We start from the raw sequence: 13,828 nt of genomic DNA, 5'->3' as shown, positions 1-13,828 counted from the left end.
GAGACGTGCATGTTATGACGCTGATTCCCCTACATTTCCTTTCTCCCATCCCTGTTTTTGGTCCCTCACTGGTTTTCCCCCTTTTTTTTTTTGGTGGGGGGCTTTGTTACTACAAAGTCTGGACTCTATTTATTTTACCCATCCACCATCCAAGTTCACCTAACCCTTTTGCCCTGCTTCAGACCACATCATGTCTGGGATCCACGGATATCCAGGTAGGAACACCGTGACACATGTACATAACATCTACAGAGATTATGGGCCCACCCTGGCTCACTCTGGCAATCTACCTCTGGGTACCAACATTATCATCTACAATGGGAGCCTTGAGCTTCCGCTGCTTGGCCGCAGCTGGTGTCACATTTACTTGCTCTATAAGAGGGACACCTCAGTCGCTGTAACCCGTGGGTTTGTTGCATGGGCGCCAGACTGCATGTGGGGCTGGCCGCTTGTGCAAAAAAATCTATGAACTGAGTTTTTCGCTCTGCTGCACTGCGCAGCGCCGCTGCATGAGGAGCAGTTTCAGCAGAAGGAGCGCGCGCCCTGATGAATCACCCGGGCGCGCACGGCAGTACAGCACTTCACTGATAGGCTCCGCCCAACTTCCAGGAGGGAAAGACACTGCGGAGCCAGAGCAAGAAGAAGAAGATGGCTGCCGCAGTGCCCCTTCAGGATGAACTCCACAGGCAGCCTGAATAAGCGACACTGACGGTGAGTGACAGTCAGTGTCACAGTGTGACTGAGTCACTCCCTGAGTGTTAGGTGGGGTGGGCAGGCGTTCAGGCGGTATATCAGGGGGTAATACTGGTAGGCCTAGCCTGGAATATGGACAGCAGAGATGGGCAGATGGCATCCTCTGGGCAGTACTGTCTCTCTGGACATCCTTCACCAGCACCCTGACTGCCACCTGCAGGGCCGGCTCCAGGTTTAATGTGGGCCCTTGGGCGATAAATCCCAGTGGGCCCCCTTGAGGCATTTTTTTACATTTACATGTCCCCCTGTGGTTCCCACATGGTATAATGACCCCCCAGTGGCCCCTATACAGTATAATGACCACTGTATGGTGAATGGACACCACTGTATGGCATCAGTCTGAGGCATCTGTTAATGTATACATTTTTAGTATGCATTAAATTAAATGGATGGCACAAATGGGATGTGAACCCAGCCTTAGTGTCAGAATAAGCACCAGTACACATCGGAGCAGCGTGGCGGAGAGGGGAGGCCGCCATGTACTGACAGAGCGCTACCTGGTCCTGGTAGTCAGGGATGAGGACTGTGCTTCCCAAGTATCATTTATTGGGAAATGCAGGGCACAGTATAATACACTAGAATCTATATACTATAAATATATTAGCCCTACCCCCAAATAATAATACAATTAGGGGTCATTTATTATAAAGAAATACATCTATAGGGTTGAGCGAACCCGAACTGTAAAGTTCGGGTTCGTACCGAACTTTAGGATTTTGGGACCCCGGACCCGAACCCGAACATTTCCGTAAAAGTTTGGGTTCGGTGTTCATCGCTTTCTTGGCGCTTTTTGAAAGGCTGCACAGCAGCCAATCAACAAGCGTCAAACTACTTGCTCCAAAAGGCCATCACAGCCATGACTACTATTGGCATGGCTATGATTGGCCAACTGCAGCATGTGACCCAGCCTCTATTTAAGCTGGAGTCACGTAGCGCCGCCCGTCACTCTGCTCGGATTAGTGTAGGGATAGGCTGCAACTGCTGTAAGGGAGAGATCAGGGAGGAATCTTATGAAGAAACTGCTTCTTTACTCAGCGATCTGCAGCAAATGTGTTTTGTGGGTGCAGGTGCACAATGTTTTAAGCCTGCCCTGAGCCAACTACTACTGAAAACGAACTTTTTTTCCTTCAGTTGGTCAATATCAATACATAATCGGCAGCCATTTTATGCAACGATAGTGCACCAGCACAGGATATTTGCATGTCTGCAAGTCCAGAAATACTGCTTTGAGACACTGGGGTTAAAAAAAACACCTTTGTTTCATATAGTGCACATCTAGGATTATCGCTGCATAAGTGACTGTGAAATTTAGGCCAAAAATACGGCTTTCTCATACTGGGGCATACTGGGGTGAAAAAAAAACCATCTGTTTCATATAGTGCACATCTAGGATTATAGGTGCATAAGTGAGTGTCACATTTAGGCCAGAAATACGGCTTTGGCATACTGGGGCATACTGGGTGAAACAAACCCCTCTGTTTCATATAGTGCACATCTAGGATTATAGGTGCATAAGGGACTGTTCATTTTAGGCCAGAAATACGGCTTTTGCTTACTGGGGTTAAATAACCCTCTGATATACTGCACATCTGGGATTAGAGGTGCATAAATTACTGTGAAATTTAGGCCACAAATACAGCTTTTGCTTACTGGGGTTAAAAAAAAACCTCTGATATACTGCATATCTGGGATTAGAGGTGAATAAATTACTGTGAAATTTAGGCCAGAAATACAGCTTTTGCTTACTGGGGTTAAAAAAAAACCTCTGATATACTGCACATCTGGGATTAGAGGTGCATAAATTACTGTGAAATTTAGGCCACAAATATCGCTGTCATATAGAGTAAAAAAAAAAAAAAATTGAGTGCAATACCCTACATCAGGGTTTTTAACTTTTTATTTTGCTTGGTGAACACTAACTATGAGGCAAACATCTAATAAGGGACGTGGTCATGGTCGTGGTGGTGGTGTTGGTGGAGCCTCTGGTGCAGGGAGAGGACATGATCGTTCTGCCACAGCTACATGTCCTACTGAACCTACTACCTCAGGTCCCAGTAGCCGCCAGAATCTACAGTGATATTTGGTCGGGCCTAATGCCGTTCTAAGGATGGTAAGGCCTGAGCAAGTACAGGCGCTAGTCGATTGGGTGGCCGACAGTGTATCCAGCAGGTTCACATTATCTCCCACCCAGTTTTCTTCAGAAAGCGCACAGGTGGCGCCTGAAACCCATGACCATCAGTCTGTCACATCACCCCCGTGCATATCGGGGAACCTGTCTGAGCCTCAAGTCATGCAGCAGTCTCTTATGCTGTTTGAAGACTCTGCTGGCAGGGTTTCCCAAGGGCAACCACTTAGCCCTTTTCCAGGGGTGGAAGACATAGAATGCACTGACGCACAACCACTTATGTTTCCTGATGAGGACATGGGAATACCACCTCAGCACGTCTCTGATGATGACGAAACACAGGTGCCAACAGTTTGCCTGCTACTGGCCACCGTCACCAGGGAACGAGCACACCAAAGGCAGCTTCTAGGAGTTCCCTGGCATGGCACTTCTTCACACAATGTGCTGACGACAAGACCCGAGCGGTTTGCACGCTGTGCCATCAGAGCCTGAAGCGAGGCATTAACGTTCTGAACCTTAGCACAACCTGCATGACCAGGCATCTACATGCGAGACACGGGCTGCAGTGGAGTAAGCACTTTCAAAACCAAGAAAGGGCTCAGGCCCCTCCTGCTCCCTCTTCTGCTGCTGCCTCGGCCTCTTCCTCCGCCTCTGGAGGAATGTTGGCACCTGCCGCCCAGCAAACAGAGAATGGGCCACCAACAACACCACCTCCGTCACCAAGCATCTCCACCATGTCACACGGAAGCGTACAGCTCTCCATCTCACAAACCTTGGAGAGAAAGCGTAAATTCCCACCTAGCCACCCTCGATCCCTGTCCCTGAATGCCAGAATTTCTAAACTATTGGCCTTTGAAATGCTGTCATTCAGGCTGGTGGAGACGGACAGCTTCAAACAGCTCATGTCGCTTGCTGTCCCACAGTATGTCATTCCCAGCCGCCACTACTTCTCCAGGAGAGCCGTGCCCTCCCTGCACAACCAAGTATCGGATAAAAGGTCCACCTAACCACAGATACGTGGACCAGTAAGCACGGCCTGGGACGCTATAGCTCCCTAACTGCACACTGGGTAAATGTAGTGGCGGCTGGGCCCCAGGCGGAGAGCTGTTTGGCGCACGTCCTTCCGCCGCGAAGGATCGCAGGGCATCATTCTTTGCCTCCTGTTGCCTCCTCTTCCTACTCGGCTTCCTCCTCCTCTTCTACCACCTCCTCATCCGGTCAGCGACAGACCTTCACCACCAACTTCAGCACAGCCAGGGGTAAACATCAGCAGGCCGTTCTGAAACTGATGTGTTTGGGGGACAGGCCCCACACCGCGCAGGAGTTGTGGCGGGGTATAGAACAACAGACCGACGAATGGTTGCTGCCAGTGAGCCTCAAGCCCGGCCTGGTGGTGTGCGATAATGGGCAAAATCTCGTTGCAGCTCTGGGACTAGCCGGTTTGACGCACATCCCTTGCCTGGCGCATGTGCTGAATTTGGTGGTGCAGAAATTCATTCATAACTACCCCGACTTGTCAGAGCTGCTGCATAAAGTGCGGGCCGTCTGTACGCGCTTCCAGCGTTCTCATCCTGCTTGGCTGTCTGCTCTACAGCATAACTTCGGCCTTCCCGCTCACCTCCTCATATGCGACGTGCCCACCAGGTGGAACTCCACCTTGCACATGCTGGAGAGACTGTGCGAGCAGCAGCAGGCCATAGTGGAGTTTCAGCTGCAGCACGCACAGGTCAGTCGCACTGCGGAACAGCACCACTTCACCACCAATGACTGGGCCTCCGATGCGAGACCTGTGTGCCCTGTTGCGCTGTTTCGAGTACTCCACCAACATGTCCAGTGGCGATGACGCCGTTATCAGCGTTACAATACCACTTCTATGTCTCCTTGAGAAAACACTTAGGGCGATGATGGAAGAGGATGTGGCCCAGGATGAGGAGGAGGAAGAGGGGTCATCTCTAAGGCCCCTTTCACACGGGCGAGTATTCCGCGCGGATGCGATGCGTGAGGTGAGCGCATTGCACCCGCACTGAATACCGGCCCATTCATTTCTATGGGGCTGTTCACATGAGCGGTGATTTTCACGCATCACTTGTGTGTTGCGTGAAAATCGCAGCATGCTCTATCTTCAGCGTTTTTCACGCAACGCAGGCCCCATAGAAGTGAATGGGGCTGCGTGAAAATCGCAAGCATCCGCAAGCAAGTGCGGATGCGGTGCGATTTTCACGCACAGTTGCTAGGAGATGATCGGGATGGAGACCCGATCATTATTATTTTCCCTTATAACATGGTTATAAGGGAAAATAATAGCATTCTGAATACAGAATGCATAGTAAAACAGCGCTGGAGGGGTTAAAAAAAAAATTATAATAATTTAACTCACCTTAGTCCACTTGATCGCGATGCCGGCATCTCCTTCTGTCTCCTCTGCTGAACAGAACCTGTGGTGAGCATTCATTATAGGTCAAGGACCTTTGGTGACGTCACTCCGGTCATCACATGGTACGTCACATGATCTTTTACCATGGTGATGGCTCATGTGATGACCGGAGTGACGTCATCAAAGGTCCTTTACCCAGGTCCTGAAGAAAGAATACAGAAGGAGATGCCGGGCTGCGCTATCAAGTGGACTAAGGTGAGTTAAATTATTATTATTTTTTTTAACCCCTCCAGCGCTATTTTACTTTGCATTCTGTATTCAGAATGCTATTATTTTCCCTTATAACCATGTTATAAGGGGAAATAATACAATCTACAGAACACCGATCCCAAACCCGAACTTCTGTGAAGAAGTTCGGGTTTGGGTACCAAACATGCGTGATTTTTCTCACGCGAGTGCAAAACGCATTACAATGTTTTGCACTCGCGCGGAAAAATCGCGGGTGTTCCCGCAACGCACCCGCACATTTTCCCGCAACGCCCGTGTGAAAGAGGCCTAACACTTTCAGGCCAGTCTTTTAGAAGTGGCTCAGAGGGAGGTTTTTTGCAACAGCAGAGGCCAGGTACAAATTTGGCCAGCCAGGGCCCACTACTGGAGGACGAGGAGGAGGAGGATGGGGATGAAGCATGTTCACAGCGGGGTGGCACCCAACGCAGTTCGGGCCCATCACTGGTGCATGGCTGGGGGGATACGGAGGATGCAGACGATACGCCTCCCACAGAGGACAGCTTGTCCTTACCTCTGGGCAGCCTGGCACACATGAGCGACTACATGCTGCAGTGCCTGCGCAACGACAGCTGAGTTGCCCACATTTTAAAGTGTGCTGACTAGTGGGTGGCCACCCTGCTGGATCCCCGTTACAAAGACAATGTGCCATCCTTAATTCCCTCACTGGAGCGTGATCGGAAGATGGTAGACGCGCTCATGAGCGCATTCCCGACTAACACCCGGGGACAAGTGGAAGCACAAGGCGAAGGCAGGGGAGGAGGAAGAGGTCGCCAACGCAGCTGTGTCAGCGCCAGCACCTCAGAAGGCAGGGTTAACATGGCCGATATGTGGAAAGGCTTAGTCACCTTGCCGCAACAACCGGCCCCAACTGCTGATATGGAGCGTGTTAGCAGGAGGCAGCATTTGAACAACATGGTGGAACAGTACCTGTGCACACGCCTTCACGTACTGACTGATGGTTCTGCCCCATTCAACTTCTGGGTCTCCAAATTGTCCACATGGCCAGAGCTTGCCCTGAATGCCTTGGAGCAGCTGGCCTGCCCTGCAGCCAGTGTACTCTCTGAACGTGTATTTAGCATGGCAGGAGGCGTCATTACAGACAGACGCAGCCGCCTGTCCACAGCCAACGTGGACAAGCTCACGTTCATTAAAATGAACCAGGCCTGGATCCCACAAGACTTGTCTGTACCTTGTGCAGAATAGATAGTTCTAACAGCCTCAACCATCCATCCTTGTACTCAAGCGCACTTATTCCTTTTTTTTTTATATATTTTTGGGGGATACCCCTATGTAAAAATGCAAAATAACACATCTGTGTTGGCTACCTATTCCTCCTTCGCTGCCGCTTCCACCTAGACCGCCACGTGAGCCTACACGGCCACATCCACCCATTCACCGCTTCCTCAACCTCTTCCTCCTCTTCCTCCTACATCATTCCTAATTTTTCATTTTTTAAGGTCTTTTATGTTTTTTTTAATTCATTTCCCTGTCCACATTTGTTTGCAGAGCATTTGCCATGCTCTTAAGCACATTTTGCTGCCTTTTGCTGCCCTCTAGCTCTTCCCAGGGCTATTTTAGAGCCATTTTAGTGGCCAAAAGTTCAGGTCCCCATTGACTTCAATGGGGTTCGGGTTCAGGTTCAAGTTCGGGTCAAGTTTGGGTCCCGAACCCGAACTTTTTTTTCAAGTTTGGCCGAACCTGCCGAACCCGAACATCCAGGTGTCCGCTCAACTCTATACATCTATATTAGGCGTATTTCTGACACAGATGTGGCGCAAAGGTCCTTAGCACCGCAATCTGTATCTTTTCCCGCTCATACAAGGTCTAAAAAAAGTGCCGTGGGCAGGGAAGGGGATACAGTTATGGCCATATAGTTATTGGATACCACCGCCATACAGTGATAACATCGCCATACAATGACAAAAACACCATACAAAGTGTTATGTCCAATAGGTCGGCACTGCAGGTAAAGTTTCGTGGTGCTCGCGTCCTAGGATTGGCACCCCACAAAACAATAGCAAAAAAGGGCCGGCGCTCACTTTCAGTTATCTTCAAAAGTTTTTGTTTATTGTCACATAGTCCTGTGACGCGTTTCGACACTCACGGGTGTCTTTATCAAACAGTAATGCACACATTACAAACCACCATTAAATAGCCAAACCCCTCATCAAGGTGTGCGTATCACGTGATAAGACACACACCCCAAAACATATAGACACATAATTTAAACAAATGTTGGAACTGTTTAATTCTCATCACGGTCTTAATATACAGCATAATTTCGTGTCATTTCACCTATGAGAAAACATTTGTAAATATATCCATCTCGAAAATCTGTCCACATTGCCTACATACAAGTGTGAATGAAATCTGAAGCAAATCGATAAATTTAATCAAAAAAATTAAATCAAAGAACTAAAAAAATCATTTTTTACATTTTTTTTACAAAAAACCTATGGGTCTAAATCGTGACTACGAATGAAACAGTTTTTTGTTAAAAAAAAATGTAACCAATTTTTTTTAGTTCTTTGTTTCTATTTTTTTCAATTTAATTTAGAGATTTGCTTTAGATTTCATTACTATGTGACAATAAACAAAAACTTTTGAAGATAACTGAAAGTGAGTGCCGGACCTTTTTTGCTGTTAAAACCACCATACAGTGACCGGATAAAAGAGGGCACAGTACAGGGAATGACTAGGGGCACTGTACAGGGTGTGGTAAAAGGGTACAATGCAGGGTATAAAGGGGCACAGTACGGGGTGAGGGGCACAGTACTGGGTGGGGGGCACAGTACAGGGTGGGGGGCACAGTACAGGGTGGGGGGGCACAGTCACATGATCCTGTGATGTTAGAAGGTCCTTATGGTGAATGCGGTTCAGATTCCACCATAATGAGAAGCAGAGGAGTGAGACAGGGGCCCTGGATGGACAGGAGGGGTGGACACAGCAAGTAGGTGGAAGGGGCTCTGAGGGGGATTCATAAAAGAAGTAGTGGCAGGAGGTCTGTGCAGGGCAGCAATAGGAGATAGGAGGGTGGAACAGGAGCTCTAGATACATGAGGGAGGAAAGGAGACAGCAGGGGCTCCATGAGGATGAGATAGGTCAGGATATGGGGGGGACACAGGTGTCATGGAGGCAAACTGCTTAATGAAACAGTAAAACAACTAAATAGAATGAAGCAGCATCCAGCAGCAGATCGAAGAGTCCCCCCCTCCTGTCCCACAGTGCAGACTCACTGACAACCTGTGTTCACCCTTCTGCTCCAGCTCTTCACAGTGCAGACTCACTGACAACCTGTGTTCACACTTCTGCTACAGCCCTGCTGGTCTCTCCTCAGGCAGCATGTCCTCTGTCTCATCAGCAGCCGGCCTCACCTGTGAAGTGAAAACCATTTCAGGGGACTACCTCTTGAAGCTCATCAAGAGAATGCCAAGAGTGTGCAAAGCAGTAATCAAAGCAAAAGGTGGCTACTTTGAAGAACCTAGAATATGACATATTTTCTGTTGTTTCACACTTGTTTGTTATGCATATAATTCCACATGTGTTAATTCATAGTTTTGATGCCTTCATAGTCATGAAAATAAAGAAAACTCTTTGAATGAGAAGGTGTGTCCAAACTTTTGGTCTGTACTGTATATATATATATATATATACGCATGGGGGAGGATGTTAGCTGTATGGCTCTAATAGCAGCAACCCTCCTACAGACACAGAATGTCCCCCATAGACAAATGTGTATGTGTGTGTATATGTTGGTAAGGCTGATTAGTCAGCCTGCATTTGTGGGAGGGGCGTAGGCTCTTCATATACGAGCCACAGCCGCACTCCGCGGCGTGTGTTCTCAGGTGCACCGCTGCCGCTGGGTGTCATTAGCAAACTAGCTTCTCTGGTGGTAGGATTCTTTCTTTGCAGCATGGAGCTTGTTATGTTGCTCTCTGCTACTGTAGCATGCACGCACCATACTACGTAAGTAGGTTGGGCCTGGGCCGTCTCTCCTGGCCGATCGGAACCGACTTTATTAGCGAACGGGAGGCTTAGCCTCAGAATCTGCTGCCTCAGGTTTTCTCGTTGGGGCTAAATACTTCTATTTCTTTTCAACTTTGTTTGTTGATAATAGGAGTTAGTTCCTATAAATCTTACAAGTTTCACTTCGCTTTGTTAGTCTCGTATGAAAAGTTACTTCAGCCGGTTTGCTGTAAAGGAAGAGTTACCCGAGCTGCACGTGACGTCATGTTTGGAGATCGGACGCAGCTGTTATTGTTTAGGCCTCTTGCTGTAGCTGTTCCTTGCCACGTGTCTCCCCCCCCCCCCCCCGCTACCACCATCTTTAGACTTCACGTATTTCACTGCTCCATGTACTTAAAAACTTTGCCGCACTTTTATGCTCTGCTGTTATCCTGAGTGGCATTTACACTTTCGGCTTTTATTTCATGTCATGCTGCATCTGCATGTCCTTACTGTCCTGCACTTTCCTACTCTTGGTTCGTATTCACTAAGATTGGTCTCACATTCAAGCTGCGTTCACCTGTTGGCTGTTACATCTCATTCCGTACCCAGCCGACAGCTGGATCCGTATTACACGCCTGTTATTACATGTTGTATACTCGGCTTACAGCCATAGCTGCTACTGTTACTCCGTTTTTATGCTCTGGATGCACCACCCTGGTGTTCCCACCTTGCTCCACTCGCAACCAGAGCTGCGTTCATGCGTCGACTGGTATACCATGTTTGCTCTGCTCACTGTGAGAGCTGTGTTTACACGTCTGCTGTCACAACATGTTCATACTAGGCTTGTTTCAGAGCTGCATTCACGTTCACTGTTACAGCATGTTTATGCTCCACTCACATTTAGAGCTGCTATTCTACCAATTTCATTCTCGGCCACACCCAGAGGTGCATTCACACTATGCTGTCAAATCATTTTTTGCACTCCACCCACGACCAGAGTTGCATTTCATACGTCTATCGGTACATCATGTTTGCTCTACTCGCACTCAGAGCTGCGTTCACACGTCCTATGCTTCTACAGGTTCTTTCCAGGCCCATTTCAAGAACTGCATTCACGTCGCTGTTACATCTATGTTATGCTCCATTCACAACCAGAGCTGCTGTTATACAAAATGTCATGCTCTGCTTATACCCAGAGTTGTGTTCACACTTCTACTGCTACACCAGGTCGTATACCCCACTCACCAAAGCCGCTTTCCATGTCTGCTGTCACATCAAGTTAATATTCCATTTACATCCAAAGCTGCGTCCGCATGTCTGCTTTTACATCTTGTCCTATACTCCATTCACTACTAGAGCTGCGTTCACGTGTCTGCTTTCGCATCAATACTCTGCTCACTTTCAGATTGCATTTACACGTATGCTTTTCATGCACTACCCATACTCAGAGCTGCGCCCATACCATGTTTTTTAGGTACCACTCACAGCCAAAGCTGCATTCACCCATTTGTTGTTACATCATGTGTTGTACTCTGCTCCCACTCAAAGCTGCATTCTCATGTTCATTGCTACGTCATGGTTTTACTCAATCTCACCTGGTACCTCTCTCCCGACAAACATAACTGCGTTCTTTTCAGGCTTACGTTCCCTTCCTCGGTGGTCTGTTACATTCCATAGGCCTACTTTTCTATTTAATCCTGGTTCATAATCACTCAGACTGGTCTCCTTTTACTTCTGGTTCGTATTCACTCAGATTGGTCTCCTGCCCCAGTTCACCAAACAGCTCCTCAGCGGAGGTCAGTGGGCCAATAGGAGTGAGTTTCCTGCTATGTTTTCACAAGCTGTTCATTTGTTTGTCACGATAAGAGATTTCTCTTAGTGAACTTGCAATGCCTCAGGCTCTTGTTTTTCTCCCATCTCTGTTTCAATTTCATGTTTACGTTTTATGGTTCGCGGTGGTTAGTGTTTTATGTATGTATGCATGTGCTTCGGATTACTAATGTCTATATTTTCAACGCCTGTTGGCAGTTATGTTTCTTAGGCCACCTTCTAGCCAATCCAATCATTCAAGTCGCTGCATATCCCATCAGGTCCGGCTTACGTTTTAATTACTTATCATCACCTTACCGTCATCCGTCTGGCTTCGGGGGCCCTATGACTGATCCGGCCTCATGGCTCCGGGGGCCCCATGACCGTTTTTCATGTTTTGTTTGTTAGGTGTACGACATGATTGTAGGCTGGTTAGTGTCCCAGGTTTGCTGTTGGAGGGGGTCATGGTTATGCGAATCCCCAAGGCATTCTGGTGCTGCATAAGTGGTTTATTTAAAAAAAAAAAAATATGATTTTATTTATATATATATATATATATATATATATATATATATATAAGGCTCGCACGAGTGGCTCTTCGCTTATAGGACCTCACGATTGGCACCGACACTTGTAGTTCGCACAGCCATCTGATACTTTTTTCCGCAATAAGAGTCTCGCACGCATGGCTCCTGCCATAAGAGACTCGCATGCATGGCTCCTCCCCTAAGAGAGTCGCACGAGTGGGGGTTCACTTATAGGACCTCACGACTGGCATTGTCATTCGTAGTTCGCAAGGTCATCTGATACTTGTTCCGCCATAAGAGGCTCGCACGCATGGCTCCCGCCATAAGAGGCTCACACGCATGGCTCCCGCCATAAGAGGCTCACACGCATGGCTCCCGCCATACTCGTGTTGAGGGTCACCTTCCACGTCGGTCAGGTCTCGTTCCTAACGATATTTCGCCTTGCATGTTATTCAGGCCACGTAGTTTATCTTAGGTATTGCCTGCCACATCGGTCAGGCTCATGGTTTAATTTCACCTGCACCTTATTCAGGTCACTTATTATAGTTATAATTCTTGATAAAAAAAACAAAAACAAAAAAAACCTCGGCCCCATGGCTTCGGGGGCCCGATGACCGTTTCGGCCCCATGGCTTCAGGGGCCCGATGATCGCTTCGGCCCCATGGCTTCGGGGGTCCGATGACCGCTTCGGCCCCATGGCTTCAGGGGCCCGATGACTGTTTTCAGTCCTGCTGGGCTGATTGCCTGGTTGGTTGTCCATCTGTGCATCTGGGCTCATTTGGCCCGTATGTATTGCATACATACCTGCTTCCCTATTTTCCTAATAATCCATGTTGATCGCTCACTTTATGTTTTGACCGCAAACTGGTCCGGTTCGCCCTACAGCATTATTGTCATGTCTTATGCAGATATTTCGTCTTGCTTTAATTGTTCATGCTTTCGTTCAAGTCCTGCCAGAGGAAGAACAAGTAGGGCAATTCCCTCTAGCATTTCAGTCTCTGATCGTAGTCGACCAGGTCCCCGCAGAAGTCTTTGCCTTTTTACCACGACCAGGAATTCAATTTCGCCGGTAGCTTCATTGCAATTGCATTCCCTCACTCATGGGAGGGCATAGAGTTAGACAGAATCTTGTATATTATGGCTTCGTAGCTTCTTGCCGCGCTAACCTCAGACTCCCTACAACCACGTTGAATCGGGTTTTGGATAAGGTCCAGCCTTTCCTCACGGTAGAAGATTCAGATAGTACGTCGGTCTTCACGTCTCAAGCGTTAAAACAATTCTCAGGGGCACACAGTAGAACAACGCGCGGACCATGGCTAGCAGATAGCTGTTGTCTGGGGAACTATTCAAGGATTCTCTTCCTATCTACATGGTTCTATTTGGCCCTCATTCCTGCATAGTCTAGGCAGTTAGGTTTCGGTCCCACGATCTCCTGAGGCTAGGGCATTGCCAGTACTCGCACTAGAACCAAAACTTTACAAGGTTCAGTTGGTTTTCATGATACATTTCACAACGTATTCCCAGTCCTCCATTCCGCTTTGGTGCAGTATCCACAATATTGAGAATCATGTCTCTGGCCTTGTCATCCACAAGATGGGTTGTAGGTCTCCTTCTGGTCTTGCCTCATACACCCCAAATTTTCGCTCTAGATCCCTGAAGCCTTGCAGTTAGCTTGGGGATTAGTTTGCACATGCCATTCGAGTTCCTTTTCTACCTTACTTGGCTTGGTTTTTGCCCACTTATAGGCCTACCCATGATCATGGCTTAGGGCACACAACAAGCCATTTAGTCAGGTTGGCTAAGACACGCCTAGCTGGCTTAGGTTGTTCCCGTTGTTTCTCTCCCTAGGGTTCTTCGGATATCTCTTGGCCGTAGCCATGACCACAAATATATATATAATGTCCATACACCCCTGTTAAAATGTCAGGTTTCTGTGATGTAAAAACATGAGACAAAGATAAATCATTTCAGAACTTTTTCCACCTTTAATGTGACCTATAAACT

This window comes from Bufo bufo, chromosome 4 (genome assembly GCF_905171765.1).
Source record: "Bufo bufo chromosome 4, aBufBuf1.1, whole genome shotgun sequence".
Taxonomy (NCBI): Eukaryota; Metazoa; Chordata; class Amphibia; order Anura; family Bufonidae; genus Bufo; species Bufo bufo.
This window is presented reverse-complemented; position numbering follows the sequence as displayed.